Source organism: Cyanistes caeruleus, chromosome 28, assembly GCF_971803275.1.
Source record: "Cyanistes caeruleus chromosome 28, bCyaCae1.hap1.1, whole genome shotgun sequence".
Classification (NCBI taxonomy): Eukaryota; Metazoa; Chordata; class Aves; order Passeriformes; family Paridae; genus Cyanistes; species Cyanistes caeruleus.
In genome coordinates this window covers 1,671,109-1,699,002 of record NC_141728.1, presented here as the reverse complement: position 1 = coordinate 1,699,002, position 27,894 = coordinate 1,671,109, and the positions used below count along the sequence as shown (strand labels likewise).

The window sequence follows — 27,894 nt, the reverse complement described above, 5'->3', positions numbered from 1 at the left end:
TCCTGGACCCCTTTGTTTTTAAGGGCTGTTTCCCTTACAAAAATCAGTGCCTGATTCAGTTCTCCCCAAATCTGCATCCTGAATTGGCCAAAGTCTGCCCTCCATAATTCCAGTGTAGAAGTTTTGTTGCTGCCCCTCCTTCTGTCCCAGAATATTGAAAACTCGATTATTCCATGGTCACTGTACCCCAGGCAGCCTCTGACCACCACATCTCCCAGCAGCCCTTCTCTGTCTGGGAACAGCAGGAGACACAGCTTTCCTTGGCACTGGGAGTGTGCCCAAAATTCCCTAAAATCAAAACTGCTCAGCACCAATGCAGCATTGAGAAGCAGCATTCTTGATGTGGCCGGATGCTCGGGGGGACAGCTCCTCCCAAAGCCGGGCATGCTGAGCACAGGGAAGTTTCTGTTTCTGTTCTGTATTTTGCACACACCCATTCATTGATTGTCCCAGACTAAACAGACATATGGTAATCATGAGCCCAAAATGATAAACATATTTCCCCTCCCCTTTCCACATGCATTCTTCTGTGCTGGGGTCTCTCTGCTGGTCCCTGCTGGGGCTGGAGCCCAATGTTCCAGTGGGCCTGGCTGAGCTGGCAGGACACTGAGGCTGGAGAACTTCCAGTTCCCTTCCTTCCACCATGGGCATTGTGTGGTGTCCATGGGCCAGTGGGTTTGTGTCATGGGGTGACTTTACCTTCAAGGTAGCTATAAGATGAGCTATGGAGATAGACAATAGTGTTCTGAAAAAACTCCTTTAATTCATGACAGAGTATATAGGGAGGAATAAAGTAGTTCAAAGTGTGGATTTTGAGCAAAAACTCTGTTCCAGTGAGGTGCTGGAACAGAGTGAAGTGAAGATTTGAGACCTTGAGGGGCAGTGAGAAAACTTCTGTTTCCAGGGAGGCTCACAGAGACAGATGAAGAGACCTTTTGCCTTTGAATAACTCATCTTTAAAAATGACATCCCTAGACTCATTGACCCATACACACCTCAGAGTGATGTGAAATGGGAGGAGTGAACTGATGACAGATTTCCAGGCAGCTGGCATCAAAGAAATAGAAAACTATAACGGAAATCGTTTTCTCGTGAGAAACCCCATAAATTAGCAGAAGAAGATTTCTGTTTCTCTACAAAGACTGATGAAAAGACTCTAGCAGGAATTGGGACTGTTTTAAACACCAAAGTTCCAAAGTTTTTTGTCTCTATGTTGTTATGTGAACAAGGGAATGGTTAGGTAGTGGGGGATAAAGGAGTTTTCTGGAGGTTTATTCTGGTTTTCTTATTCTTGTAGTTTTGTTAATAAACTTTCTTTATTCCTTTTAAGTTTTAAGCCTGTTTTGCTCTTGTTCTAATCCATATCTCACAGCAAGAACTAAGTAAGTTTTCTAGTGATTTTTAAGTTACTGCTTTACAACCACAACATTTATTTGGTGCGTTGGCCAGGAAAAAGAAATTGGCAAATCTAAACCACTACAGTTTGGAGAAGGAGCAGTGTGTGCTCACCTGGGGTAGACAATTGATCATCTGGTGACATGAGGTGACAGAGTGGGCTGTGACATCACAGAGTGGGTTCTGTGAGGTCACTGAGCAGCTGTGACATCATGGGCTGTCTCTGTGACATCACAGATCTAGCTGTGACATCACAGGGTGGAGGTCTGACGTCACAGAGCAGACTGTGACATTACAATGTGGCTGTGTGACATCACAGAGTGGTTTGTGACATCAGAGACCAGTTGTGTGACATCACAGAGCAGGCTGTGAGGTTACAGAGCAGGCTGTGACATCACAGGGTGGAGGTCTGACATCATAGAGCAGGCAGTGACATCACAGAGTAGGGTGTGACATTATGATGTGGCTGTGTGACATCATAGAGTGGTTTGTGACATCACAGACCAGTTGTGTGACATAAAAGAGTGTGACATCACAGAAGAGGCTATGACATCACAGAGCAGGCTGTAATATCACAGAGCAGGCTATGACATCACATAAATGGCTGTGACATCACAGAATGTGCTGTGACATCATGGAGTAAATTGTGACATGACAGAATTCACTGTGACATTACAATGTGTCTGTGTGACATCACAGAGTGGTTTGTGACATCAGAGACCAGTTGTGTGACGTCACAGAGCAGGCTGTGATGTCGCAGAGCTGGCTGTGACATCACAGATTTAGATCTGATGTCACAGAGCAGGCTGTGATACCACAGGGTGGAGGTCTGACATCATAGAGCAGCCTGTGACATCATAGAGCAGCCTGTGACATCATAGAGATGGCTGTGACATCATCAACAAGTTGTGTGATGTCACAGAGCAGGTTGTGACATCACAGGGCTGGCTGTGACATCACTGAACACACTATGACATCATAGACGATTTGTGTGACATCACAGAGCAGGTTGTGACATCACCATATGGATGTGTGACATCACAGAGGGGTTTGTGACATCACAGATCTGGCTGTGACATCACAGAATGCACTGTGTCATCATAGAACATTTCTGTGACATCACAGAGCAGGCTGTGACATCACAGTGTTGGCTATGACATCACAGAGCAGGCTGTGACATCACAGAGGTGGCTGTGACATTACAATATGGCTGAGGGACATCACAGAGTGGTTTGTGACATCATACACCAGTTGTGTGATGTCACAGGCCAGGCTGTGACATCACTGAGCAGGATGTGACATCACAGAATTCACTGTGACATTACAATGTGGCTGTGTGACATCGCAGAGTGATTAGTGACATCAGAGACCAGTTACGTGACATCACAGAAGAGGCTATGACATCACAGGATGAAGATCTGACATCACAGAAATGTCTGTGACATCACAGATTTGAATGTGACATCATAGAGCTGGCTGTGACGTCACAGAGCAGGCTGTGATATCATAGAGCAAGATGTGACATCACAATGTGGCTGTGTGACATCCCAGAGTGGTTTGTGACATCACAGAGCAGTTGTGTGACGTCACAGAGCAGGCTGTGACATCAGAGGGGGCTGTGTGAGGTCACTGCGTTGGTCACTCTGCCCCAGCCCCCCCTCACACTGACCCCCCCAGAGAAGTCCAACACTGTCCATGCCCAGTGGGGTCCCCTGTCCCCCGCTGTCCCCCCGGTGCTCCTGGAGCCACAGCCTAAGGATGTTGCACAGGATCCAGCCCAGAGCCTGGCACGGGGACAAGGGGCCGGGGCTGTGTGAGCAGGACATCAAGGACATGCATGATCCCGGTCCCTGGGGCCTGGCTTGGGTTCCCCAGGGCAGGAAAGATGTCTGGCAGCTGCAGCAGGCTCACGCCAGGGCCTCCAAGCTGGGGCTGCAGCCCTTGGGCTGTGAGGAGAGGCTGAGGGAGCTGGGCTTGTCCAGCCCGCAGCAGGGAAGGCTCAGGGGCTCCTCATCCCAGCCTGGCAGTGCCACCCAGGAGCTGATGGAGAACACAGAGCCAGGCTCTTCACCGGGGGCTGGCCAGAGACAAAAGACAATGGGGGCAAGGGGAAAGAGGGGACAGCAGCCACGACAGCAGGAAACCTTTGTTCCCATGGCCTCAGCCAGGTGCTGACATGCTGCCCCCTCCCTGTTCTTTGCCATTTGCCAATCCACACCAAATCAAGCCTTGAACCACCTGCTCTGGGCCTCTTGCTGACACCTTGGGCTGCAGACTTGCTGAGATCCTTTCCCATTCAGCTCTCGGATGATCCTGGGACAATGCTGGTCCCTGTTTGAGACTGGAGCAGAGCAGATGGGACAGAAGCCCTCCAGGGCTGTAGGGGACCTGCAGCTTGTGAGGTGCATGAGCACATCTCATTAGCTCGGTCAGTTGAGTACTTTTAAAAAATGTCAAAGTTTTCCCACCAGGAGAGACCACGAATATCCTGGAATTTTACAATGTCAGGAAAAGGAATACTGATTTTCCCCTCAATTTGTGTCACCAATATTCTGTTGTCTCTTATTTCATGTTCTTCCTCATTCAGGAGTTTCCACCTCTCCTGTTTAAATGGCCGTGTCTAAGGACATCTCTTAACGAGAGCAGCTGCATCTGTGTCCTTCCCATTGCTCCCAGACTTCCTCCTCTAGCTGCACTCTGGGCATTCCAATGGCTCTCAACTGTGTTGCTTCACACTTGGAGCTTCAGGGAGTTGCCCAGTCTTTCAGAACTTCAAATAACTCATCATGAAACATCTTAATTGCATTTATGGCTCTTCCAATTCCCTTTGTCTTTATCTAAAAATGTTCCTGTATGGATATCCCTGGTGGATAGTGGGCACGTCAGATGCTGCTGGGTTGTCTCACATTGCTGAGTGAAGAGTTTTGATGTTTTTCAAATGGTATCATGTTTCCATTTGTTCTGTTGGCCATGAAGAGAAACTTGCTGTGCCTCTGAGTGTCCCCAGTTGCTGAGCCCCAAAGGACACAAAGGCGCTGAGTTGTGGTTCCCAGTGCAGTGGTGGCACTTGGAGCTCCCTCCATGGGCACAGCAGAGCTGCCGTGTCCCACAGAGTCCCTGGCAATGCAGGGATGAAGGGAACAGGCCAGGCTGTGGGGATCAGGGCCAGGGCACGGCCAGGGATTTGGGCTGGTTGTGAGGCCAGGGCAGGACGCGGCCCTTGGCCTTGCTGAACCTCATCCAATTGTGCTGGGCCCATGGCTCCAGCCTGCCCAGATCCCTCTGCAGAGCTTCCTGCCCTCCAGCACAGCCACACTCCCAGCCAGCTTGGGCTCCCCTGGCAGCTGCCTGAGGGGGCCCTGGGTGCCCTGGGCCAGAGCAGCAATAAAGAGATTGAACTGAGCTGGCCCCAGTCCTGAGCCCTGGGGACACCCCTGGATGTGGCTCCATTCCTCAGCTGCTCTGGGGGCCAGGGCTGGGATGAGAGCCCAGCCCTGAGATGGGGGGCTTTAGGGACAAAGGCTGATGGATTGTCAGCCATCAAGGGACTTGATTTTCAGATCTGTTCAGAGTGATTTACGAGGTGCTCAGGATCAATATCAACTGGAGATCGCTGATATCAATTTATATACAGGAAAGCAAAATGAAATGGATCAAAAATAAACCCCTTCACGTTTTAAAACTATTGTATATTCTTTTTGAATACTCCTCTGAAATCTGTATAATTAACAATGGAAGAATTGAAGATGTAACATTAAATTATTCCAACAGCAATTGTATTGTTAGAGCAATTTTGAAATCTTAATGAGTTTTTGGGACTGAATTCCTGGAGTGAAGAGCTGAAGACTGAACAAGCCTCTGGAGAAGTAAAACTCATCAGGGAACCTCCCTCCAAGTTGCTGAGGATCCATCCTCAGCAGAGCAGGAATGAACAGATCCCAGGCTTTCCAGGCTGCTGAAGAGCTGTGAGCTCACTGCAGTCCCAGGGGCTCCTCGGGGACATCCCAGGGCTCCTTCATCTTCCTGAGGGTCGTGAGGTGACAGTCCCAGGGCTCCAGGGTGACAACAGAGGTGTCTCCACGCTGCCAAGGAGCCAATTTGTCACAGGCAGTGACAGGAGTCCAGTGGTGACATCCCTGTGCTGCTAAAGAACAGTGAGGTCACCGACACTGCCAGGGGCTCCAGGGTGACATCCCAGCAGTGCCCAGGCTGCCAAAGAGCCGGGATGTCACAGACACTGCCAGGGGCTCCAGGGTGACATCCCAGCAGTGCCCAGGCTGCCAAAGAGCCGGGATGTCACCGACACTGCCAGGGGCTCCTGTCACGGGCACAGTGGGAGCTTCAGGCAAAGGTTATTAGAGAAGTTCCTGTTGGGTCACCAGGTGCAGAAAGGACCCCCAACACCCCAATTACACCCCAAGATCCCCCAAGCCAGGACCCCCAGGCTTTCTAAACTCCTTCTGTGAGAGGTGCCTGGGAGTGCCTGGATCCAGTCCCAGCCCCAGACTTTGTCACAGATTTCTGTGTAAAGGATTATAGAGGTGGAATTGAACCTTTGTACAACTTTGTCCCTCAACATGAAGAACAGCAAAGCAAAAGTACTTCTATAAAAATAGGTATGATTAATTATGATGAGGGCTAGACAAGGAAATCAGAATTATTTACTCCACTGTATAGGAGCTGTAACATTTATTTTAAAATAGTGCTCTGGGAAACAGTTTTGGAGCAATTGTATTAAAGCAAAGGCAGTTATTAAGTAGAGATGGGTGTCACTCCCCCAGACCAAGGACCATGCACAAATCTCTTTAGCTCAGCCTCAAGCAGTGACCTTGAGGGATGTCTCCACTCCAGGGAGGAATCTCCACACCAGCCCTAAGGAGGGAAATGTCAGGAGATGCTGCCATTAAAATTTGGGACGGGGCTTTTGTGGTCTGAAGTGCTGCCCTGTCAGTCAGATGTGCCCAGGCCGTGCCAGCTCAGCAGCTCTGCAGAAGCTCTCCGTGCTGGCACTTGGTTGTTCCTTTCTCTGGACATTTGACCAGCTCTGCCACAGCTTCAGCTCCCTCTCAGCCTGTTGAACTTTGGGATGGAGGACTCAGCCTGCTTTCAGCATGATTCACCCCAAAAGCAGCGTGAGCCCCTCTTCATTTCCCACCGGGGGCTTTGCAAACGGGGCCCTGTTGGAGTTGTTTGAGCCCATTGCAGGCAGAGCCTCCTGCTCCAGCAGGAGCTGCCTTTGCTGTGCCAGGAGCAGGGCAGGGCCCGCTGCAGGAACAGCCCCAGGCCAGCCCCAGCACAGGGCAGGGCTCGGGCACAAGTGCAGAGTGCCGTGCTGGGAGCTGTGCCAGGGAGAGCCTGAGGCACCAAAAGCACCTTGGCAGCAGCAGCAGCTCCCTGCAGGCCATGGCCAGAAGGCTCCCTTGGCACCCCGGCCTGGTGGCCAGCACTGCAGAGCTGCTGGCTCAGGGCTGATTTCTGCCTGGGCTCTGCCCCAGCCCACAGAGTGGCACCTCAGCCCTGACTCTGGCACAGCCCTTGTGCCTGGGCCCTGCAAAGCCTAAAGGTCACTTGTGCCACCCTGCTGCCCATCCCTGCATCTGACACTGCCAGTTCTGTACTCAGGGCTGCCTCCAACACTGAACCCCCTCATCTACAGCCTGAGGAACCAGGAGCTCAGGGATGCTCTGAGGAATATGACAACTCGGTGCTTTTCAGAAACAATCAGGTGCCTGTTGCTTTGTGCATGGCATTCAGAACAGAACTCATTGCAGGCCAAGACTGTTTTGTGCCATGAGTCATTTTTGTTATTCTATTTGTGTATTATATTTTCCCTTTTTTTCTCTTTACTTTTGGTAATATTTTCCATTAAGGTGTGATAAATGAAGATGTTACCTATGAAATAAGTTGTAACTATTTGGAAAATTATTATTATAAAGCAATAAAGGGAATTAGTGTCACAAGGCAGATGCACCCCTTTGTAGATGCTATATGTTAAATATAGGATACAGGACGTAGTTTTAAGATAAGTGATGTTTCAAGACAAAATCGACCATGAGATAGACAAAGTTGGAATGACTTCAGGCATAGGGCCTAAACTCTGGTAACTGTGCATGCCCAGAGGGTGTGGAAGTAATTGCCATATGAAAGGGAGATGGGAGGAGCCAAGAAATGAATATGCATGAAGCAAATTGTGCAATCTTATGCATATGGAATACCTTGGGGGATAAATAGAGAATGTACACCTTGTGACGTTTGCACACGTCTTTGGAGCATCAATCCCCCCTGTGCCCGGGAACCTGTCAATAATAAATAATCAAACCTACTTTAAAACTCCTGCAGTTTTAGAGTCTTTCCATGTGTCAGGTTTGGGGAGCCAGGCAGGAGTCCTCTCTATCCCCCTGTGGGAGCAGACGGGGGATGGACTCCCCAAGGCGCGCCCCGGGATCTTCTCGGGGTACTCCTCAACTGGTGCGCTCAGCGCAGGGATAGACGAGGAACCTGCTGCCCGTGGATCAAAGGGTTTCTATTATAATCCAGCCTCGGGGGGTCTGGACTAAAGGGCTGCTGCTGCTGAGCCGCAGGGAGACGTCCCTGCGCGTAGCCTCGTCCCTGCTGGGGTAAGGTGGGCTTGCAAGTGACCATGGGTCAGTGAGCGGTGCAGGGACCGCTTGGGCTGATTGCGTGGCCGGCAGGAGGGGACCGGCTGGGGCCGGCAAAGGGGGGTTCATTGACCAAAGGGATTGGCCACTGGCAATTCTGGGGGTGGCTGGAACGAACCCCTGTGTTAATGCTGCTGTTTGGTGAAGTGTGTTATGTCCAGACTTCTGGTTGTGTGTGAGTGACTGAGACAGTGGCTGAGATGTGGTTAGGACAATTAGAAGTGTAGTGCATTATGTTAGGAGTATGGTTTTGGGTTTTTTCTCTTTCACTGTAAGATTTTCAGCAGTCATTGTTTTTGCAGAGCTTTTAGTGATTTGTGTGCATTTCTGTAGCAATACTGCTCTCTTGTGCCAAAAGTTATAATCCCAGCACACTGGTAACTTTCCTTCGCTTTCTGTGTTGGATACGCTGGGTGTTCAATCTTATTAGTCATAACAAGTGATGGAAGGGCTGAAAGAACGCTACAAACCTGGCAAGGCAAATTAAAGGACTACCTCTGCCCCAGAGGTTTGGCCTGGACCCTTGGGAGTTTGTAAACCCAGGCACCACTGGACAGACAGAGGGAACGAGCGGGTGTTATTAGAGGGAGTTTATCAAATTTCAGCCAGAAAGATCACAGCTTTGGATTGGGAACAGCCCTCTCCTAAAGATCTGGAAATGCCAGAAGGGACAGAAGGGATGCCAGGAATAGTGTGTATTTGTGCTATTGGGGTGTTTCACTCACAACAGGGACAACATTTTGCGTGGGTATTATTCCAGTGTAAGGTTTGTGCACCACGCTGGCACTGCTCTTCTGCCCAACAGCCCAGGGGGTGCCCGCAGTGTGAGCGAGGACAGGTTGGTCGTGAGCCTGAGATCTTAAAGCTTGTGTGTGGAAGGACCCATTTTGTGCCTCAGACTTGGGCTGTGCACAAAGAAGAGGGGGAAAAAGACTGTGAGAAATTGGGAGGAAATATTTAGGTGGAAATGAGATAAGACAAGAAGGAGAAGATAATGGGGGCAGGACAGAGCAGAGAGGTACCGAGAGTCAGCCCACTGGGATGTGTCTTAGCACATGGGAAAGAAATTGCAAGCACTGGGGACACTGAGTGTAGAAGAATGCCTTGCTTCTCGTGGCCATTGCTCCCTGGAAGGCCTGCACAACCCTGACTTTGAGTTAGCGTGAGTCCTTGGCACAACATTTTGCTAAAGATCAAAGGAAAATTAAGTGCTAATGTGGCAGTGAATAGGATGTGAATGTGAAATCTGCAAAATGGATCTTGTGAAGCCCACTAAATGTATCTTATATAGCCTGATTAATGTATCTTATGAGTTCTGCTAGAAGTACCTTATGGAGCTCGGGTGTCATGAGCTGGACCAATAATAATGTGGAAACTGATGCGTGAGTAATGGCAATTATCCCATCATAATAGAACAAGTGTGGCGTGTTACCTTACTAAATACTATAAAACTGCAATAAAGTGGAACAAGTAGCTACCTCATACTGAGTTGTCTCTTGATTCCTGAACCCGTCTCCTGCAACTGAGAACAAAAAGAGTTCAATAAAATATTGTTCTCACAGGTGGCTGTTGGATCGCCTGGATGACGGTGCAAGGTGGCCCCCAGTAGCACAGCAGAGTACAACACCCTGCTGCAGTATGCTGGGGAGGATGAAACAGGGAAAACTCATGAATATGATTGTTTAGCAAAAGATTTTGAAAATATGAAGCCTAGAATGGAAATAGAAAAGAAAGCTCACATTGAGTCATAAGATGCCGAGTACTAGTTAGTGTATAACCACAGAACAATAGCTTAGCCAGCTAAAGGAGAATCCCTGTTGATGAAACAATGTCCTTCTGCAGACAGAGAATCCAGAAGTCAAGCAGGAGTATTACTGTATGGTAATGTAGTAATTCATAAAGACTATATGAAAATTCTTTAGTTGGTGTATCTTGCATTGGTTGGTTATTGGGAATTAGAATATTCACTATGGAAAAGGATATAATGTCTTGTAACAAGAACTTCACTCTTTTGTTCCCCCCTCTCTCTCTTTAAGCTCTCCTCTCTTGTCCTCCCCACTCTCTTACCCCTGGCTCTTGCTCTCCTGTCATGGAGTTACTTTACCTTTAAGGGAGTTGGAGTTGCTAGGAAGTGCTTGGAGTCTTTTCTCCTGACCAATTATCGGTCATTGCTGGGAATTGACAGCAGTTTAAGCCATTGAAAAGTGGGATCAACTTGTGAACCCTACCTTAAAATGTAAAAGCAGAGCTCTCTGAGTTCTCTTTGTTTTTCTGGCTGTGGAGGGTGGCGGAGCTCCAGGCCTCCCGTCTCTGCCTAGGCCATGCGGCCGGGCGGGGACGGGGCCGGGCCTGCTGCGGCTCCCGGCCGGGAGATGGGGGGGCCTGGGGAAGGTTTTCCTCGGGCCCGGGCCGGGCCGAGCCGATCTCTGGCTCGGCTGCAGGTTTTGCTGTAACTACATTTACTAGAAACTGCCCAGTGAAGAAAGAGGGAAGCCCTGGACTTGCAGCGGGTTGGAGCAGAGACTACACGCTCCAGAGCAGCCATGAGGAACTTTCCATCGCAGACGGCTCCAGCTCCTGTTCGGCAGAGATCTCCGAACCATCTACAAAAGCCTGGGCAAGATTTTAACTCTTTCATTACCCAGATGAGACTTGCGGATTAATCTTTTTATCCAGAGAGAGAGAGAGAAAGATCAACATGAAAAGAGACTTTATAAACTACCAGTGACAAGAAAGAAAAGAAGCTTTAGGAAAGGTAGAGAATTAAGAAGATGCTTTAATTAAGCTGAAATATCTCCCTGTTAAAACTATGGAGATGGACAATGAAGTCCTGAAAAGAACTCCTTTAATTCATGATATAGGATCTAGAGAGGAATAGTGTTCAAAGTGTAAATTTGAGTAAAGAGTAATTATAGTATAGTGAAGTACTGGGAGATTAAAAGCCTTGAGAGGCCATGAGAAAACTGTTGAGAGATTTGAAGCCCTGAGAAGCCATGAGAAAACTGTTTTCTGGTGAAGCTCACAGAAACAGATGAAGAAGACTTTTTTTACTTTTTTTGCCTTTGAATAACTTATCCTTAAAAATGCATGTCTCTAGACGCATGGCCCATACACACCTCAGAGTGATGTGAGAATGGGAGGAGTGAACTCTAATAATAGCATCTCTGGACAGCTAACATTAGGGCAATAGAAAACTATAACAAAAATAGTTTTCTTGTGAGCAACTCCATAAATTAACAGGAAGAAACTTCTGTTTCTCTATAAAGATTGGTAAAAAGACTAGCAAGAATTGGGACTGTTTTAACCATCAGAGTTCCAGAGTTTTTGTCTCTGTTGTCATGTAAACAAGGGAATAGTGAGTAGATAGGGGATGGAAGGGTTTTTCTGGAAGTTTATTCTGGTGTTCTTATTATTGTGGTTTGTCAATAAACTTCCTTTTTTTTTCCCTTTTAAGTTGTATGCCTGTTTTGCTCTTATTCTAATCCATATCTCACAGCAAGAAGTAATTTTCTTAGTTAGTGGTTTAAAAAAACGACATCTCCCCTCTCCAGTCTCTCTCTCCTGCCCTGACCACGTGTACGCCGAGGCTGGCAGCAGAAACGGGTCTCTTCCTACCTCTACCCAAATAATAAATTGCTTATACCTGAACAGCTTGACCCAGGAGAAGTCTCTCACTGCGAGAGTTTTGTACATCTATAGCAGTTCATGCTTTTCCTTAGACACCAGGGGAAGTGGGATGAGCTTTGGGGTTGTGATATGTTTTTCTCCCTCTGGAATAACCCTGAATGGCAGAGGGACTGTGGGATCAAAGCCCCCTCTGATCCTTTGGTGTTGGCCCTTGAGAAAGAAAATGAGGCCAACAAAGGGAAGCTCAAACGGTGCTGTTGGAGCTGCAGCCTCGGCCAGAGGTGCATCAGGCTGAGTAAGGCCTATCCAGCAGCAGCCCAGCAAGAACAGAACTGAACTCATTTAATCAGCCCTCCCTTTAGGAGGCAGCAGGAGGAAGAGGTGCACTTGGAAGCTCCATTTGCCCCTCTGCCCCCTCCACACCTGCAAGCTCCATTTCCCCTCCACCTCCTCCCGACAGCTTTAAGGGGGCATCAGCCCCAGCACCCCCAGGTAGCCCGATTGCATCCCAGAGCAGAAAGCAGGGACTACAGGCACCCTTGTGGGAAGCAATAGGACCAGAAGGGACAATGGTAGTTAAGGAACCCTTTTCTCCTCTTGACACAGAGGCCTGAGAAAAGGTCACAAAGAATTATCAAAGTGACCCAGTAAACACTACCAAATGTTTACCATATATTGTCAAACAACATAACCCAGATTGAAGTGACACACAATTGTTATTGGATGCATTAACCAAAACTGAGAAACAATTGGTTCTAAAACCAGCAGGGGACCTGGCAAAGGACCATTATCAAACATTACAAATGGATGGAAAAGAATACTTTCCTCTCCAGGACCCACAATGGGATCCAAATCAGTCGAGTGCAAGGAGAAAGTCAGAAAGCTGCCAGGAGTGGAGAGTGAAGGGAGTGGAGAGGGCTGGACCTAAAACCATGAACTGGGCAGCCTTATATGCAATCAAACAAGGTCCCTGGGAATCTCCCTGGGAATTCCCAGATCCTTGGAAGGACGTGATGCACAGACACACACCACTGGAGCCGGGCTCTGAAGTAGGAATACAGCAGCTAGTTCATCTATTTCTGGAACAATCCACAGGGGACATGAGGTGTAAACTCCAAAAGCTTTGGGGGCAGATGGGTGAAACTTAGAAGCCTTATTGGAAGAGGCATGGAGAGTTTTCAGCAATTGAGGAGAGGGATATAAGCAAGAAATGGAGAAGCTAGTAGCAGTGGTACAGGAGGAAGGAAAAGGGAAAGGAAAGCACAGACAAGGACCAACCAAACGAGGCCCGTCTCGACTGGGTAGAGCCCAATGTGTGTACTGTGGAGAATTTGGCCACTGGAAAAATGAGTGTCCAAAGTGGGAGTGAGATGGACAAAAGAAAGAAGGGAAAGGAGGGGTGGTTGCAGTCACACATCCACAAGAAGACTGAAGGGGACCCAGGGAGTCCACCCCAGCAGACCCTCTGGTTATAAAAATGAAACTGGGGGAACAAGACAAAGAAATAGAATATTTGGTTGATACTGGAGTAACTTACTTGGTTTTAAATAAGGCCTTGATGCCTATGAATGATGAGAATTATGTTACAATCAAAGGGTGTGGTAGTTTAGCATTTAGAGAAAGAAGTGGGAAACACCCACAGCAGTGATTCCTCTGAGAGAGGCTGTGGGGAGTTCCTTCTGTGCTTGAGATCAAGCCAATAGCTGGCCAGTTCTGACAACTGACAGCATTCTGCACCACTGAAAAGGAACTTCACCTTTGTGAATGCCACCTTTTAAACACCCAAGGCCAGGAACTGGTCTCTTTCTTTGCAGCCTTGAAAGGCAGCAGAGCTGTGGTGTGGCTGGCCCCGCTCCCCCGTGGCCTGTGCGGCCTGGGGGGGCCTGGGCCGGAGCCCAGCTGCTCCCGGGGGGAGATGGAGACTGCGGGATCCCCCCCAGGCCAGGCCAGGCTCTGCTGCGGTGCTGGCTTTCCCGGGAAGCCCTCCGGGTCCCGTTCCAGCGGGGTGGCCAAAGCCCTTCCCAGGGGAGCCCCCGGCCCCCAGGCTGGGCCAGGCCACGGCTGATGACACTCGCCAACACCCCCCCTGCCCCCCGGCCCGCACAGACAGCTCCTGAGAGCTGGCACCAGCCACACCTGAAATCCCACACCACCACTGCCTGCCATGGCCTGGGACACATTTAACCCTTGCACTACACACAGGAGACCTGCAGACTTTAATCCTCTCTCCAGGAAAAGAAAAGAACCAAGTGACATGGAAAAAGACAACGTGAAACATCAAGGTCAGTAAAAGAAGGAATCAAGCCTCAGATGGAAAGTGATGAGGAGATGCTCTAATAAGGTGGAATTATTATTACCAAAGTCTTTTGTTAAGGCCATGGAGATGAAAAATAATGTTCTGAAAAATAACACCTTTCATTCATGAAAGAGTATTGGGGATTGAAGTATTCAAGCTGTAGATCTGGGCAAAGGTATCCATTGATGAAGCCAAGCAGATGGTGGAGTAGCTGTGATCCCATGAGAGCTTGAACAGAGAGAGAGGGAGATGAGAGCTGATGAAGACCCTTTGCCCCCACAGAGAGAAGAAGAAAACCTCTATTCTCAGAGATGAAGAGAACCTTTGCCTTTGAATAACTCATCCTTTAAATAATACTATTGAGCTCAAGGCCCATGAACACACCTCTGAGTGGTGTGGAAAACGGGAGGAGAGGGCAGAGTTTGTGCCTGGGTGACTGCCATTTGTAGAAATGAAAACCCACAAGAAAACTGCTTCTTGTGGAGAATTCTCCACGGCATGACAAGAGAAAACTCTTCTCCCTGCAGAGACTGATGAAAAGACTATTGTAGAGTTGGCACTGCTTTAACATCCCAGGTTTTGTCTCTGCCGTGTCACTTGGGAAAGGAAAAGTTGGATGGGGGGGGGAAAGGTTTCTGGAGGTTTTATTCTTGTTTCTTATTCTTGTAGACCTGATCATAAAGTTTCTTTATTCCTTTTAAATTTTAAACCTCTTTTGCCCTTTTCCTAATCCATATCTCAGAGTAAGAAAGAAGGAAGTTCTCTGGTGATTTTAGCTAGATCTAAAACCCACCACACTCAGCCACTCCTGACAGGACTTGTGCTCCAGACCCATCAGCAGCCTTGTTGCCCTTCTCTGGACACGCTCCAGCCCCTCCATGGCCTTCCTCAATTGGGGGCCCAGGACTGGACACAGCACTCGAGGTGTGGCCTCAGCAGTGCCCAGCACAGGGGAAGAATCCCTGCCCTGCTCCTGCTGGCCACCCCATTCCTGATGCAGGCCAGGGGCCATTGGCCTTCTTGGCCACCTGGGCACACTGCTGCCTCATGGCCAGCCTGCTGGCCATCAGTGGCCCAGCTCCCTTTCTGCCTGGCCGCTGTCCAGCCACTCTGGCCCCAGCCTGGAGCACTGCAGGCCTTGTTGTGGCCAAAGTGCAGGAGCCGGCACTTGGTCTTGTTCAACCTCACCTTGTTGGCTTTGGGCCCTGCATCCAGCCTGTCCAGCTCCCTCTGCAGAGCCCTCCTGCCCTCCAGCACATCCACACTCCCAGCCAGCTTGGTGTCAGAATGGTTCCATGAGGCCCTGCAGTGTCACAATGGTCTCCACGGTTCCATGACACTCCGTGGCGTCACAGTGGATCCTTGGTGCTTTGGGCCCTGCAGTCCCACAGTGGATCCTTGGTGCTTTGGGCCCCAATTGGATGATGATTTTGTGAACCCTGCCTTTTACCCTCCCCAGGATATCTCTGATTAGCTGATGCTTTGGACCCTCCCTTTTAACCACCTCTCTATTTCAGCTGTCGCACGCTCGCATTTTCTGTCTTTTGCCCCCAAGATTCCCCAGAGCAATAAATCCTCTATTATCCCATACAAAAGACCTCCCTCTCATCCTTGCCTCCTCAGAGCACAGACTGACAGCCAAAAGCCGTAGAGTGAGTACTCTAGTCACACCTGGGCTCATCCTGCTCCTGGGGTGTGACCCACTCCTGTGCAGGCCCCAGTGACAGAGCCAGATCAGCTCCCGTGAGATGTGATATATTCTCCTTCACAGAAGCAGCAACGTTAAGCTCTCATTCAGCTTTCACCTCTCTACTTTTCTTTCTGCAGGACCTAACGACATCCTTAAACATTTCCTGAGTTTCCTGTCCCTCTGTCCAAAAGTGATGCACCCTCATCTTTTTCCTGATTTCCAGCAAAAGCTCCCTGCCCAGCCAGGCCAGGCATTTTCCTCACTAGCTCACTCTGTTGTTGGAGTCTGAGATACAGAGTGTGTGCCCTTGTTTCTAATACTTAGTTCTAGGATTCAAGGAAACACTGAATTTCATATGACATGAAATTCATGAGCATGTTTTCATGGTGATACATGAAAACAAATGTAAAAGTTAGATAGGAAAAGTGTAAGTGTGTAGATTAGAAAGGTTCTTAAATCACTGGGTGAAAAAGTAGTTTAGAGAACAGGAGACAAGATGGAAGATTTAGGGTATTGTCTCTTGTCCTTCTCCTTGCTTCTTTATGTTCTTCTCTTAAGGGTTTTTGGGTAGTAGTAAGTGATTGGGTAAAAAATGCCGTAGTGCAGCGCACAGGTGTTGGATCATTGGGTCACTAAGAAAAATAATTTAGTTGGCATCTGCTAATTGGGTAAATGGACATATAAAAGACCTTGAAGAGGATCTTTGTTAGCCATTTTATCCCTTTTCTATCATAGTGCACATAGCTCCTTGTACCTTGCAATGCTGATAAGAAAAGAATGAACAACTGAACAAGAGAAAACTGCCTCCCTCTCATTAATCTTCAGTTCAAAGGGAAAAAGAACCTAATCCAAAAGTCCTTAAAGAGACAAATGGCTCCCAATTTTGGGGCACTTTGAACTGAAGGCTCCTGTTGAGGAAAAAAAAAATAAAACACCAAAAAAACCAAAACCAAAAAGAAGACAGCGGAAAGCTGGAAAACTCCCTGGAAAGGGGAAAAAGAAGATCTCGGTAATCCCGGTGCTGGTGAGAGCGGACAAGCCAAGCCAGACGTCTGTGAGCTGTGGAACGGATCACGGATAGAGGAGCTGAGAGAAAGCTGACCCTCAGGTCAGGTAAGCCGTCAAAAGGGAGCAAAAATATGGGAAACATGTCCAAACCTGAGGGGGAGGTTTTGGCTGTCTTGGAAGCTACGGTAAAGGAGCACCCGATCTCTGTATCCACGGAGGAGCTTAAAAGCCTTCTATCCTGGGTACGGGCAGAATTCCCTAACGTGGATTCACAGAAAATTTTTACCCCAAGCCTGTGGGAGAAGATAAACGTGAGAATATATGAAAAAACCACTCTGAGAGACCAGGCAGCGACTGAACTTCTAACGGCTTCTGCAGTGCCTTATGAAGTCATGGCCAGTAAATGGGACTCTGGAACTCAGGCAAGGGACACGATGGCTCCAGAAAAACAGAAGGGTTTGTCCCAGCCAGATGCGGAATCCTTGTTCCCGCACGCTGTAAAGTCTGTGGCAGCCTTCCTGAATTCCACCGTAGCACAGGGAATGTCTAAGCCTGTTGAAAGCCCAGAGAAACAACTATACAGAGACGAGGAGGCGATTCTAAAACGCGGGCAGAATCTGCAAAAAGGGGCCTTGGAGCTTTTGCAAGAGTGTCTGAGCTCTCTCGGAGCTGTTCCAGCGCTCGGTGCGCTGCTGCAGGCAGAAGAGGGAGGGGAAACTTCCTTGGCCGCCTGCGTGCCGGCAGCCGAGTCCCTTTCCGGCCCCAGGGGGGTGGAGGGGACAGCCCTGTCCCCCCCGGGAGGGTTCGGGAGGGTTCGGCCCGACCCAGAGCGGTCCGGGACCTCCACGGGCACGGCGGCCCCTGCGCCCCGCCTGCCAGGGCTGGGCCTGCAGCCACAGCTGTCAGTCAAAGTGACGTCAGCAGTGACGCAACCACCGCCGCAGCTCCAGACCCCGCCTGCGGCACCGCCCCCAGGCGCTGCAGCGCCGCTTTTCAAATTGAATTGCCTTTGCAATACAGCTGCAGCACAGCAACAACAGCTGGGAAAAACAACAGCTCCACCGCAGCAGATGGTTTCACTGGATACCACACAAAGCCAAGAGCCTTTGGAGCACAGCCCTGCTCATGCACAGCTCTTTCACTCTACAAATCCTCCCACAGACATGGGCTCGGGGTTACGGGACAGGGCAATACAAAGTCCAGCATCTCTGGAATGGCTTCAGAAAAATAGCCGAAAGGCAAAAATCAAAAGCATTGTAAGATGCATTACTGGCTAATCTGCAAATGATTGCAGTCAGTTAAGCTTCAGAAAGAAGCCCCTATTGAAGTGCCTTCAAAAGTGGATCAAAAAGTTTAAAAATGTTGCAGAATAGAATATATATGGATGTTGTATTTCTAATGATATCTGCTAGTTTTGTTTTTTACAGAATAACATAGAAAATGATGATATTTATGCATCCCAAAAAATTTAAAATATTTTTCTTCTGTTTCAGTATTCCCAATACATGAAAGTTTTGAAAATGTTATCTTCTCTATACATCTACTGATAATGTAATATTGTATGATACAGAGTGATCAAGTATTATTACTGTAGTTACAGTTAATTTCTGCAAGATTTGAGTTGAAAGATCATATGATTAACCCTACAGAAAAAGGATTGAATGACAGGTTTCTTTCATTTTTAACCTTTCCTTTCATTTGAATAAGTGTATTGTGCATTTAGTTCAATACAGCTTCAGTAATTTCAAAGTTATGTTAACCATATATTACCCATTTGCTTGGTTTTTTGACAATTTTAATAAAGAAATTTTAATGTGAGTCTTTTTGTTATGAAAAAAACAAACATGTATAACAGCATATATACCAATTTAGATTTTGGATTTTAGTTAAAAAGTTAGACTTAATGTTTCTGAAAAGTACTACAAAAGCTGAATAGCAACTTGCCAAATCTGTAGTGTTGTATTTTTTTTCTAGTAAAACTGCACTCTAAAAATCCTAACAAATTTAAGCATATACCAAGCAAATTCTTGTTACAAATGGATGTTTTTAAGAACATCTGCAGTTATTATGGGTTATTCTCAAAACCAGATAACATAGAATGGTGATAAATTTGTTGCATCCCTATGATCTCTATAGTGAATCAATGTTCCTGTTATATTGTGTTCAAAGAAATGTATACCAAACTTTTAGTTGTCTTTTTTTTTATAATAACAGAGTAAGATTAAGTCATATTTTCATCTAATATAGATTAAGTGTTAATAAGATTAATCAAAGTTAAATTTCACTATGTTTCAATTTGAGTGTTTTTAGCTTAAGTTATAATTTTGGTATTTTTTGACGTTGTTTTGTTACTTATTTTTATCATAATTAATTTTTAACAAGTTTAAAATTTAAATTGCTTCATGTTTTATTGAAGACATTTGTTTAAACTGCACAGTTATTTTCCTGGAGAGATGAAGATGACTACAACTGAAACAGCTGTGACAGAACGCTGATGAACACCTACTTGTGGATAGAAGTGAATGCAGTCTGTGACACCCTTGATTTCACTGTAGGTTCTATTGTTTGTTATAATCTCTGCAGTTTTGGTTTTCTATAAGTTGCACAAAAAAAATAGTGATTGTTATTTTGTCATGGGGTGGCTTTACCTTTAAGGTGGTTTTGGGAGCTAAGGAAGTTGAAGCTGCTGGTGGCTGATGGGAGTCTTTTCTCCTGACCAATTATCGGTCATTTCTAAGAATTGACAGCAGGTTTGACCATTAAAAATTTAAGTCAACCTGTGAGCACCTCCTTAAGATGCAAAGTCAGAGCTCTCTTGTTCTCTTTGTTTCCTGGCTGTGAAAGGTAACAGAGCTCCAGCTGGCTCCCGTCCCCGGCCCAGCCCATGCGGCCGGGCAGGGGCTGGGCTGGGCCTGCCGCGGCTCCCGGCCGGGAGATGGGGCCTGCGGGGCTTGCCCCGGGCTCTGGCTGGGCCAGGCCGCTCCCTGGCTCGGCTGCAGTTCTTGCCATGACAAAATTCACCAGAGACTGCCGAGTAAAGAAAGGAAAAAGCTCTTGACCTGTGGCAGGCTGAGACAGGGACCACACTCTCCAGAACAGCCATGAAGAATCTTCCATCGCAGACAGCTCCAGCCGCTGCTCCGGCAGAGATCACAGAACCATCTACAAAAGCCTGGGCAAGATTTTAACCCTTTCTTTACCCAGATGAGACTTTCAGATTAATCCTTTTATCCAGAGAGAGAAAAAGAGAGTAATCAACATGTAAAGAGACTTTATAAACTATCAGAGACAGTAAAGAAAAGAAGCTTCAGAAAAGGTAGATAATAAGGAGATGCTTTATAAGCTGAAATATTTTTCTGTTAAAGCTATGGAGATGGCCAATAGAGTCTTGAAACAAACTCCTTTAATTCGTGACAGAGTATATAGAGAGGAATGGAGTGTTCAAAGTTTGGATTTTGAGCAAAAGGTGGAGTAATTGTGATACAGTGAGGTACTGGAACAGAGTGAGATAAAGTAATAGCTGAAGATTTGAGGCCTTAAGAGCCAATGAGAAAACTGCTTTCCAGGGAAGCTCACAGAAACAGATGAAGGGAACTTTTGCTGTTGAATAACTCATCCTTAAAAATGACATCCCTAGACTCACTGACCCATACACACCTCAGAGTGATGTGAAATGGGAGGAGTGAACTGATGACAGATTTCCAGGCAGCTGGCATCAGAAAAATAGAAAACTATAACAGAAATAGCTTTCTTGTGGAAAACTGCATAGATTTGCAGAAGAAGACTTCTGTTTCTCTACCAAGACTGATGAAAAGACTCTAGCAGGAATTGGGACTGTTTTGAACACCAAAGTTCCAAGGTTTTTTGTCTCTATGTTGTCATGTGAACAAGGGAATGGTGGGTAGTAGGGGATAAAAAGGGTTTTCTGGAAGTTTATTCTAGTGTTCTTATTCTTGTAGTTTTGTTAATAAACTTTCTTTAGTCCTTTTTAAGTTTTAAGCCAGTTTTGCTCTTCCTCTAAGCCATATCCACAGCAAAAAATTAAGTAAGTCTTCTAGTAATTTTTTAGTTACTGCTTTAAAACCACAACAGGGGGGAGGAAAGGTTTCTGGAGGTTTTGTTCTTGTTTCTTATTCTTGTACTCCTGATCATAAAGTTTCTTTATTCCTATTCAATTTTAAGCCTGATTTGCCCTTCTCCAATTCCATATCTCACAGCAAGAAAGAAGGAAGTAATCTAGTGATTTTAGCTAGAGCTAAACCCCACCACACTCAGGCACTCCTGACAGGACTTGTGCTCCAGACCCCTCAGCAGCCTTGTTGCCCTTCTCTGGACACGCTCCAGCCCCTCCATGGCCTTCCTCAATTGGGGGCCCAGGACTGGACACAGCACTCGAGGTGTGGCCTCAGCAGTGCCCAGCACAGGGGAAGAATCCCTGCCCTGCTCCTGCTGGCCACACCATTCCTGATGCAGGCCAGGGGCCATTGGCCTTCTTGGCCACCTGGGCACACTGCTGCCTCATGTCCAGCCTGCTGTCCATCAGTGGCCCAGCTCCCTTTCTGCCTGGCCGCTGTCCAGCCACTCTGTCCCCAGCCTGGAGCACTGCAGGCCTTGTTGTGGCCAAAGTGCAGGAGCCGGCACTTGGTCTTGTTCAACCTCACCTTGTTGGCTTTGGGCCCTGCATCCAGCCTGTCCAGCTCCCTGTGCAGAGCCCTCCTGCCCTCCAGCACATCCACACTCCCAGCCAGCTTGGTGTCAGAATGGTTCCATGAGGCCCTGCAGTGTCACAATGGTCTCCACGGTTCCATGACACTCCGTGGAGTCACAGTGGATCCTTGGTCCTTCTGTTACTGTGGGGTTAAATGTCTCTGAATAATGTTTCTGAAAATCATGTAGAATTAGGCCACAAGAATGTTTGGTATTAGCGATGGTCTAGCAAGCTGAAATGTTTACGGTAACAGGAACTGGTGCTTGGGGTCTCCAAGATGCCCACCCAGGGATAAGATTCGTACATGTTCGTACAAGGATGAGCTAACTCTCATGAAGCAATATCGATCAAGTTAATGATGCCATATTAATGAAGCAATATTGATAAAGTTGTTATAGTGATTACTGCTACAGCTGAAATTGTAGAAATATGTGCACTTTGGACAAAGATGATAGAGCTAGATTTTGGTTGCTGATACCCCTAGTTCCCACACCCTTCAATAAAGCACCTGCATATAATCAATCTGTGATTATGTGTGTTCCTGAACGCTGACATTTTGGTGACCCAGATGGGACCCTGTGAGTGCTGCTGAGCGAGTTCATGACCCGATCACGCTCCAGCCGGCACCGAGGGATTCTCGGGGAGCCCATCCAGCCGTGAGCGTCTCCTCTGCTCACAACGTCCCTCTGAGAGAGGTAAGGTGCTTTTCGGTCTGCTCTGGTGCCTGCCGATAAGACGCAGCGAAATCTCCGCAGGGTTGGGCTGGAGGAATTCCTGGCATTGCCCAGGCACCGTCTGTCAGACAAGTGCCAAAGCGTTGCAGGTTCGGCAGCAGTGGTGTGTGGTGTATTGTAACTGTAACATGGAGAAGCTTAAAGGGATTTGAGGTGGCAATGCCCCTATAGCACGTACTTCTCCTTTGGGGGGCTTATTGGCACATTGGAAACAGGGTAACTTTGGGCAAGGTTTACGTAAAGTTGATTGATTATTGTAATACATGGTGGCCAGGATATGACCCAGACAGTGGGGAAAAGTGGCTGAGAAATGGATCTTTGCAGTATAACACCATTTTACAGTTGATGTTGTTCTGTAAGTGAGAGGGATAGTGGGATGAAGTTCCATGTGTTGATTTGTTTTTCTATTTGCAAGACAAGCCAGAATGGCAGGCTGAGTGTGGATTGATGGCAGTTAAGGCATGTGTGAGTGATAAATGTGAGGTTTGTATAAAAGGAAAAGTTGTTTAGAACACTTGGCATTAAAAGAAAGCTTGCATCAGGGGAAAGAGATGGATGTTGATTTCCAAGTGGTTTCAGCAGAACCAAAAGAACCCGATTCTGTTTCGTCTGCCCCCACTTCACCCAATCCTATTTCATCCAACCCTATCTCACCTAATCCTACTTCACCTTTCCCTCTTTATCCTCCTCTACTGCCTTCACCTGATCCTTCTTCTCCAGGAGATGATCAAGATCTAACTGTGATACAAGGAAATGTGAAAAATGCTGGGGAGGAGGATAGCAGTTGCGGGGGTGATGATAATAAATCAGCGACACCGGTGTCCCATCGGACTCGGTCAAAGCTTGCTCTGGTTCTGGGCAGAACGGGAAAAGTTCTAAAAGGGGAAATCTGAATGAAAATACCTGAATCAAAGACAGGACAAATTTTAATGATAAAAGAAAAACCAGTCCTTGCTATCCCTCGGAAATAGAGGATGCAGTAATTCCCTCTGTATGGGAAACAGACATACCAGGAAAATCTAAATTGGCACAACCAGTACATGTAGAATTAAAAGAAGGAGCAAATGCTGTACAAGTTAAACAGTATCCTATAAAGGCGGAAGCATGACAAGGAATAGTAAAGATTATTGAAAAGTTTTTGAAGTACCAAATTATAGAAGAATGTGAATCAGAATTTAATACACCAATATTTCCAGTGAAGAAACCAAATGTTGAGTACAGACTAGTACAGGATTTGAGAGCGATAAATGGAATAACTAAAGATATTTACTCAGGGGTAGCTAATCCTTGCACATTGTTAACATCTGTGAAAGAGAAAGAGAAATAGAAATGGTTTACTGTAATTGATTTAAAAGATGCCTTTTTCTGCATACCCCTTGACAAAGAAAGTAGGAAACTGTTTGCCTTTGAGAGGGAAAATCCAGAAAATGGAAGGAAAACCCAGCTCACCTGGACACGACTCCCACAAGGATACAAGAACAGTCCAACCCTATTTGGAAGCCAGCTGGTTAAAGAGCTGGAGATTTGGACCGAGAATGGGCAAGTTCCGAGGGAGCAATACCTGCTGTGACAGTATGTTGATGATATACTGATAGCTACAGAGGAAAAGACAACCTGCATAAAGGTAACAATTGAAATTTTAAATCAGCTGGTATGAGAGGATATAAGGTGTCTAAAGAGAAGGCACAAATTACCCGACAAACTGTGATTTACCTGAGATGTGAAATTTCACAAGGGCAATGAAAGCTGGGTACTGATCATATTCAAGTTATTTGTGCCATTCCAGAATCCCAGAACCTGCATGAGCTGCGAGTCTTCCTCGGGATGTGCGGATGGTGCTGCCTGTGGATCATGGACTATGGACTAATTGCAAAACCCCTGAATGAAGCCCACAAGACACAGCCGTTTACCTGGGGCAAACCACAGAAGGAGACCTTCCTCAAACTGAAGGAGGCATTGACAACAGCTCCAGCATTAGGACTGCCTGACCTATCCAAAGATTTTCAGCTGTTTGTGCATGAAAGACTACACCTAGCACTGGGAGTGCTGACCCAAGGTTTGGGAAGCTGGAAAAGGCTGGTAAGCTCCTTCTCCAAACAACTTGACCACGTGAGTGCTGGATGGCCTTCGTGCCTGTGGGCAGTTGCAGCCACCGTGATGCTGACACAAGAAACTAGGAAACTCACGATGGGTAGACACATAGATGTCTGTGTGCCACACATGGTGAGCATTGGTTTAGAACAAAAGGGGAGCCATTGGCTATCTCCAAGCAGGATGATGAAATTCCAGGTAATCCTGACTGAGCAGGATGATGTCACACGAAAGACAGCTAACCTCTTGAATCCAGCTTTGTTCCTAGGTACCACAACTGAAGAAGGCCCATTGGAACATGTATGTATGGAAGTGAGAGAACACACCTGTTCAGCTAGAGCTGAAAGATGTCCCACTGGAACAGGCAGACTGGGAGCTGTTTACAGGTGGAAGCAGTTTTGTGGAGAACAGGACCAGATACCCTGGATATGCAGTAACAACAACAGGTGCAGTGGTGGAGGCAAAGGCCTTGCCAGCAAACACATCTGCCCAACGAGCAGAACTGGCTGCTTTAACCAGGGCATTAGAGCTGAGTGAAGGGAAGAAAGTAAATATCTGGACTGATTCAAAATATGCTTTTGGAGTGATGCATGTACATGGGGCATTGTGGAAAGAAAGAGGGCTGCTGTCTTCCCAAAACACACACATTAAACATCAAGATACAGTCCTGCAATTAATAAAAGCAGTACAAAAGCCTGAGCAAGTAGCAATCATGCACTGTAAAGCTCACCAATCTGGAAGCTCCAAAATTCATGAGGGAAATCAGAAATTAGACTGGACAGCCCGACAAGCTGCTTGAGAAGTGCAAACTGCAATGGCATTGATACCTTTAAAAACTCATGTATCTCAATTCAATTTACCTCCAGAACCAAAATATTCAATAGAGGATGAGAAATTGGGACGCTCACTGAATGCACAGAAGAATTCAGAAGGGTGGTAGGTGACTACACAGGGACAAGTAGTGGTACCCCCCACCTTGATAATGAGAGAATTTCTACAAATTAAACATAACAAATGTCATTGGGGTGCAGAGGCATTGGTGAAATTGTTCAAACTAAATTTAATTTCAGTACAAATGTTAACAGTGGCAAAATCAGTAATGTCAAAGTGTGAAATTTGCTTGAAGGACAATCCAGTGGCTAGACGACAGGCACAATTGGGGAAAATTGGGGTAAGAGTAGAACCAGGAGATTATTGGCAAGAGGATTTTGTAAAATCACCAAGAACTCGAGGATATAAATATCTATTGGTAAGAGTTGACACATTTTCAGGATGGCCAGAAGCTCTTCCCTGTCACACAAATCAAGCAAAGGAGACAGTCAAGTGGTTACTGCAAGAAATCATTCCAAGATTTGGGTGCCTCTAGGAATATCATCAGAGAGGGGCCCACATTTCATAGCCACAGCAGCGGGAGAGGTGACTAGGTTTGGTGGGAATAGCTTGGGATCTCCATACACCATGGAGACCCCAATCCAGTGGACAGGTAGAGAGGATGAATCAGACACTGAAGAGGAAAATCAGCAAAATATGCCAAGAAGCTAAATTGCAGTGGCCACAAGCTCTACCAATAGCACTGCTGAGGATTTGGATAAAGCCTAGAAGCGGGATGTCAGTCAGTCCATATGAAATATTGTATGGGAAACCCTAGGAATCCCCTGAACCTAATCCAAATGTACATGTTACAGGGAAGCAAGAGGTGTAGAATTATGTTCTTTCTCTTGGGAAAGCTCTAGCTCGACTTTGGAGCACCCTTGTGTGGAATAGGCCGCTGACTCTTGAGAATCCAGTTCATGGCATCCCCCCGGGAGATGAAGTGTACGGTAAAAGCTGGAAGGAAGAACCATGAAAAGAAAGGTGGAATGGACCCTATCAGGTACTGTTAACTACCTTGGCAGCAGTCAAAGGAGCTGGACTGGATCCCTGCATACATTACACCAGAGTGAAGAAGGTTTCCCCTGCACTGTGGACTGCACAAACTGTAGGGCCAACAGAGCTGCAGATAAAGCGGGTTTGATTGTTTCAAATGTCTAGGTTGCTAGTGACTGTAATGGTGATTATTTGATGGCCTTTAGTGCCATCAGTTGGAATCAATGTTACCTTGAGATGTGAAATGCAAAAGATCAGCTGACAACTCTTCATTTTAGAATGAAGAGGGATGTGGCAGTGCAGCCAGAAACACAAGTGATAGAAGTCTCTAATACTATCCAGGCAGAAAATGTGGTGATTGGATTAATTCAAGATTTTGCCAACATGCAAAACACCAGCAAAATAACTGCCTGTCTGCCAATACCAAAGGCAGCAGGAGATCCAGTAAGTTGGGGAATTATAACATCAAAATTACCTGAAATACAAAAGAATAAAAGTGAAAATGTGAGCTGTGTATTGCAAATAGATTACGAGTACCAAAAGAAGACAGTGTTTGAAAATGCTGTGAAGCCGAAGTATTCATCTCTATGGGATTGTCATGAAAATGTAGGAAAGGATGAACCAAAACTAGGCTGGTGTGGGAGATTAGAGGATTATGGATAGTGTTATGAAGAGATAGCAAAGGTTATTAAAGAAAAGATTCCAGTGTCAAAATGGAAGTATGAAAGACAGGAAAGAAAAGATCGGGCTGAAGCTTGGGACAGTGCATGGTCAGTGAGCGTGCTTCAGAAATTCCAATATATGGCATGTCGTTCTGATTGGGAACGGCTAGGAAGAACGACACGGGACTCTCAAGGGAGTCACAACAGGAGAATTCCTAGTTTATTGCTTCAGCCCTGTCTTATAGACAGATACGTGGAAAGTACAGAAAGGAAACTCTTATTGGTTAGCAAAGTGCTACATCACCATCATTGGTCAGGGGCACTCTGCCCCCCTGACTCTCTCCTGCAAGAGGAACCAAGAGACTGCAAAACAACACCTGCAAGGCTGTTTAGTGTCCCTGAGAATTGTTTTAATTCCTTCTCATATTTTTCCCAGGATACTTTCTCAGGCAGCTTGAGGAGCCATGCGACCTGCAATTTGTACAGGCACTGTGGTTCAGATTTAGCATCCATAATGGCAGATACCCCTTGGTGCATGAAGTGGGAGGGCTCTGAAAATGAAACAGATCCAGAAGGATGGAACACTGAAAGCAGTAGTAGAATGGAAGCAGACAAAGTGAATTGGTGGGTATGTAACAAAACTTATGACTTGTTTGAGTCTGAGATACAGAGTGTGTGCCCTTGTTTCTAATACTTAGTTCTAGGATTCAAAGAAACACTGAATTTCATACGACATGAAATTCATGAGCATGTTTTCATGGTGATACATGAAAGCAAATGCTAAAGTTAGATAGGAAAAGTGTAAGTGTGTAGATTAGAAAGTTTCTTAAATCACTGGGTGAAAAAGTAGTTTAGAGAACAGGAGACAAGATGGAAGATTTAGGGTGTTGTCTCTTGTCCTTCTTCTTTCTTCTTCATGTTCTTCTCCTAGGGGTTTTTGGGGAGTAGTAAGTGATTGGGTAAAAAATGCCGCAGTGCAGCGCACAGGTGTTGGGTCTTTGGGTCACTAAGAAAAATAATTTAGTTGGCATCTGTTAATTGGGTAAATGGACATATAAAAGACCTTGAAAAGGATCTTTGATAGCCATTTTACCCTTTTCTATCATAGTGCACATAGCTCCTTGTACCTTGTAATGCTGATTATAAAAGAATAATCAA

General features: G+C 46.6%; 1 long non-coding RNA gene across 1 annotated transcript in view; it reads left to right on the top strand.

The window, feature by feature from the left end:
* LOC147649008 (uncharacterized) overlaps positions 1-27,894 on the top strand; it is a 769,650-nt gene that overhangs the window by 324,543 nt on the left and 417,213 nt on the right. The window lies entirely within an intron of this gene.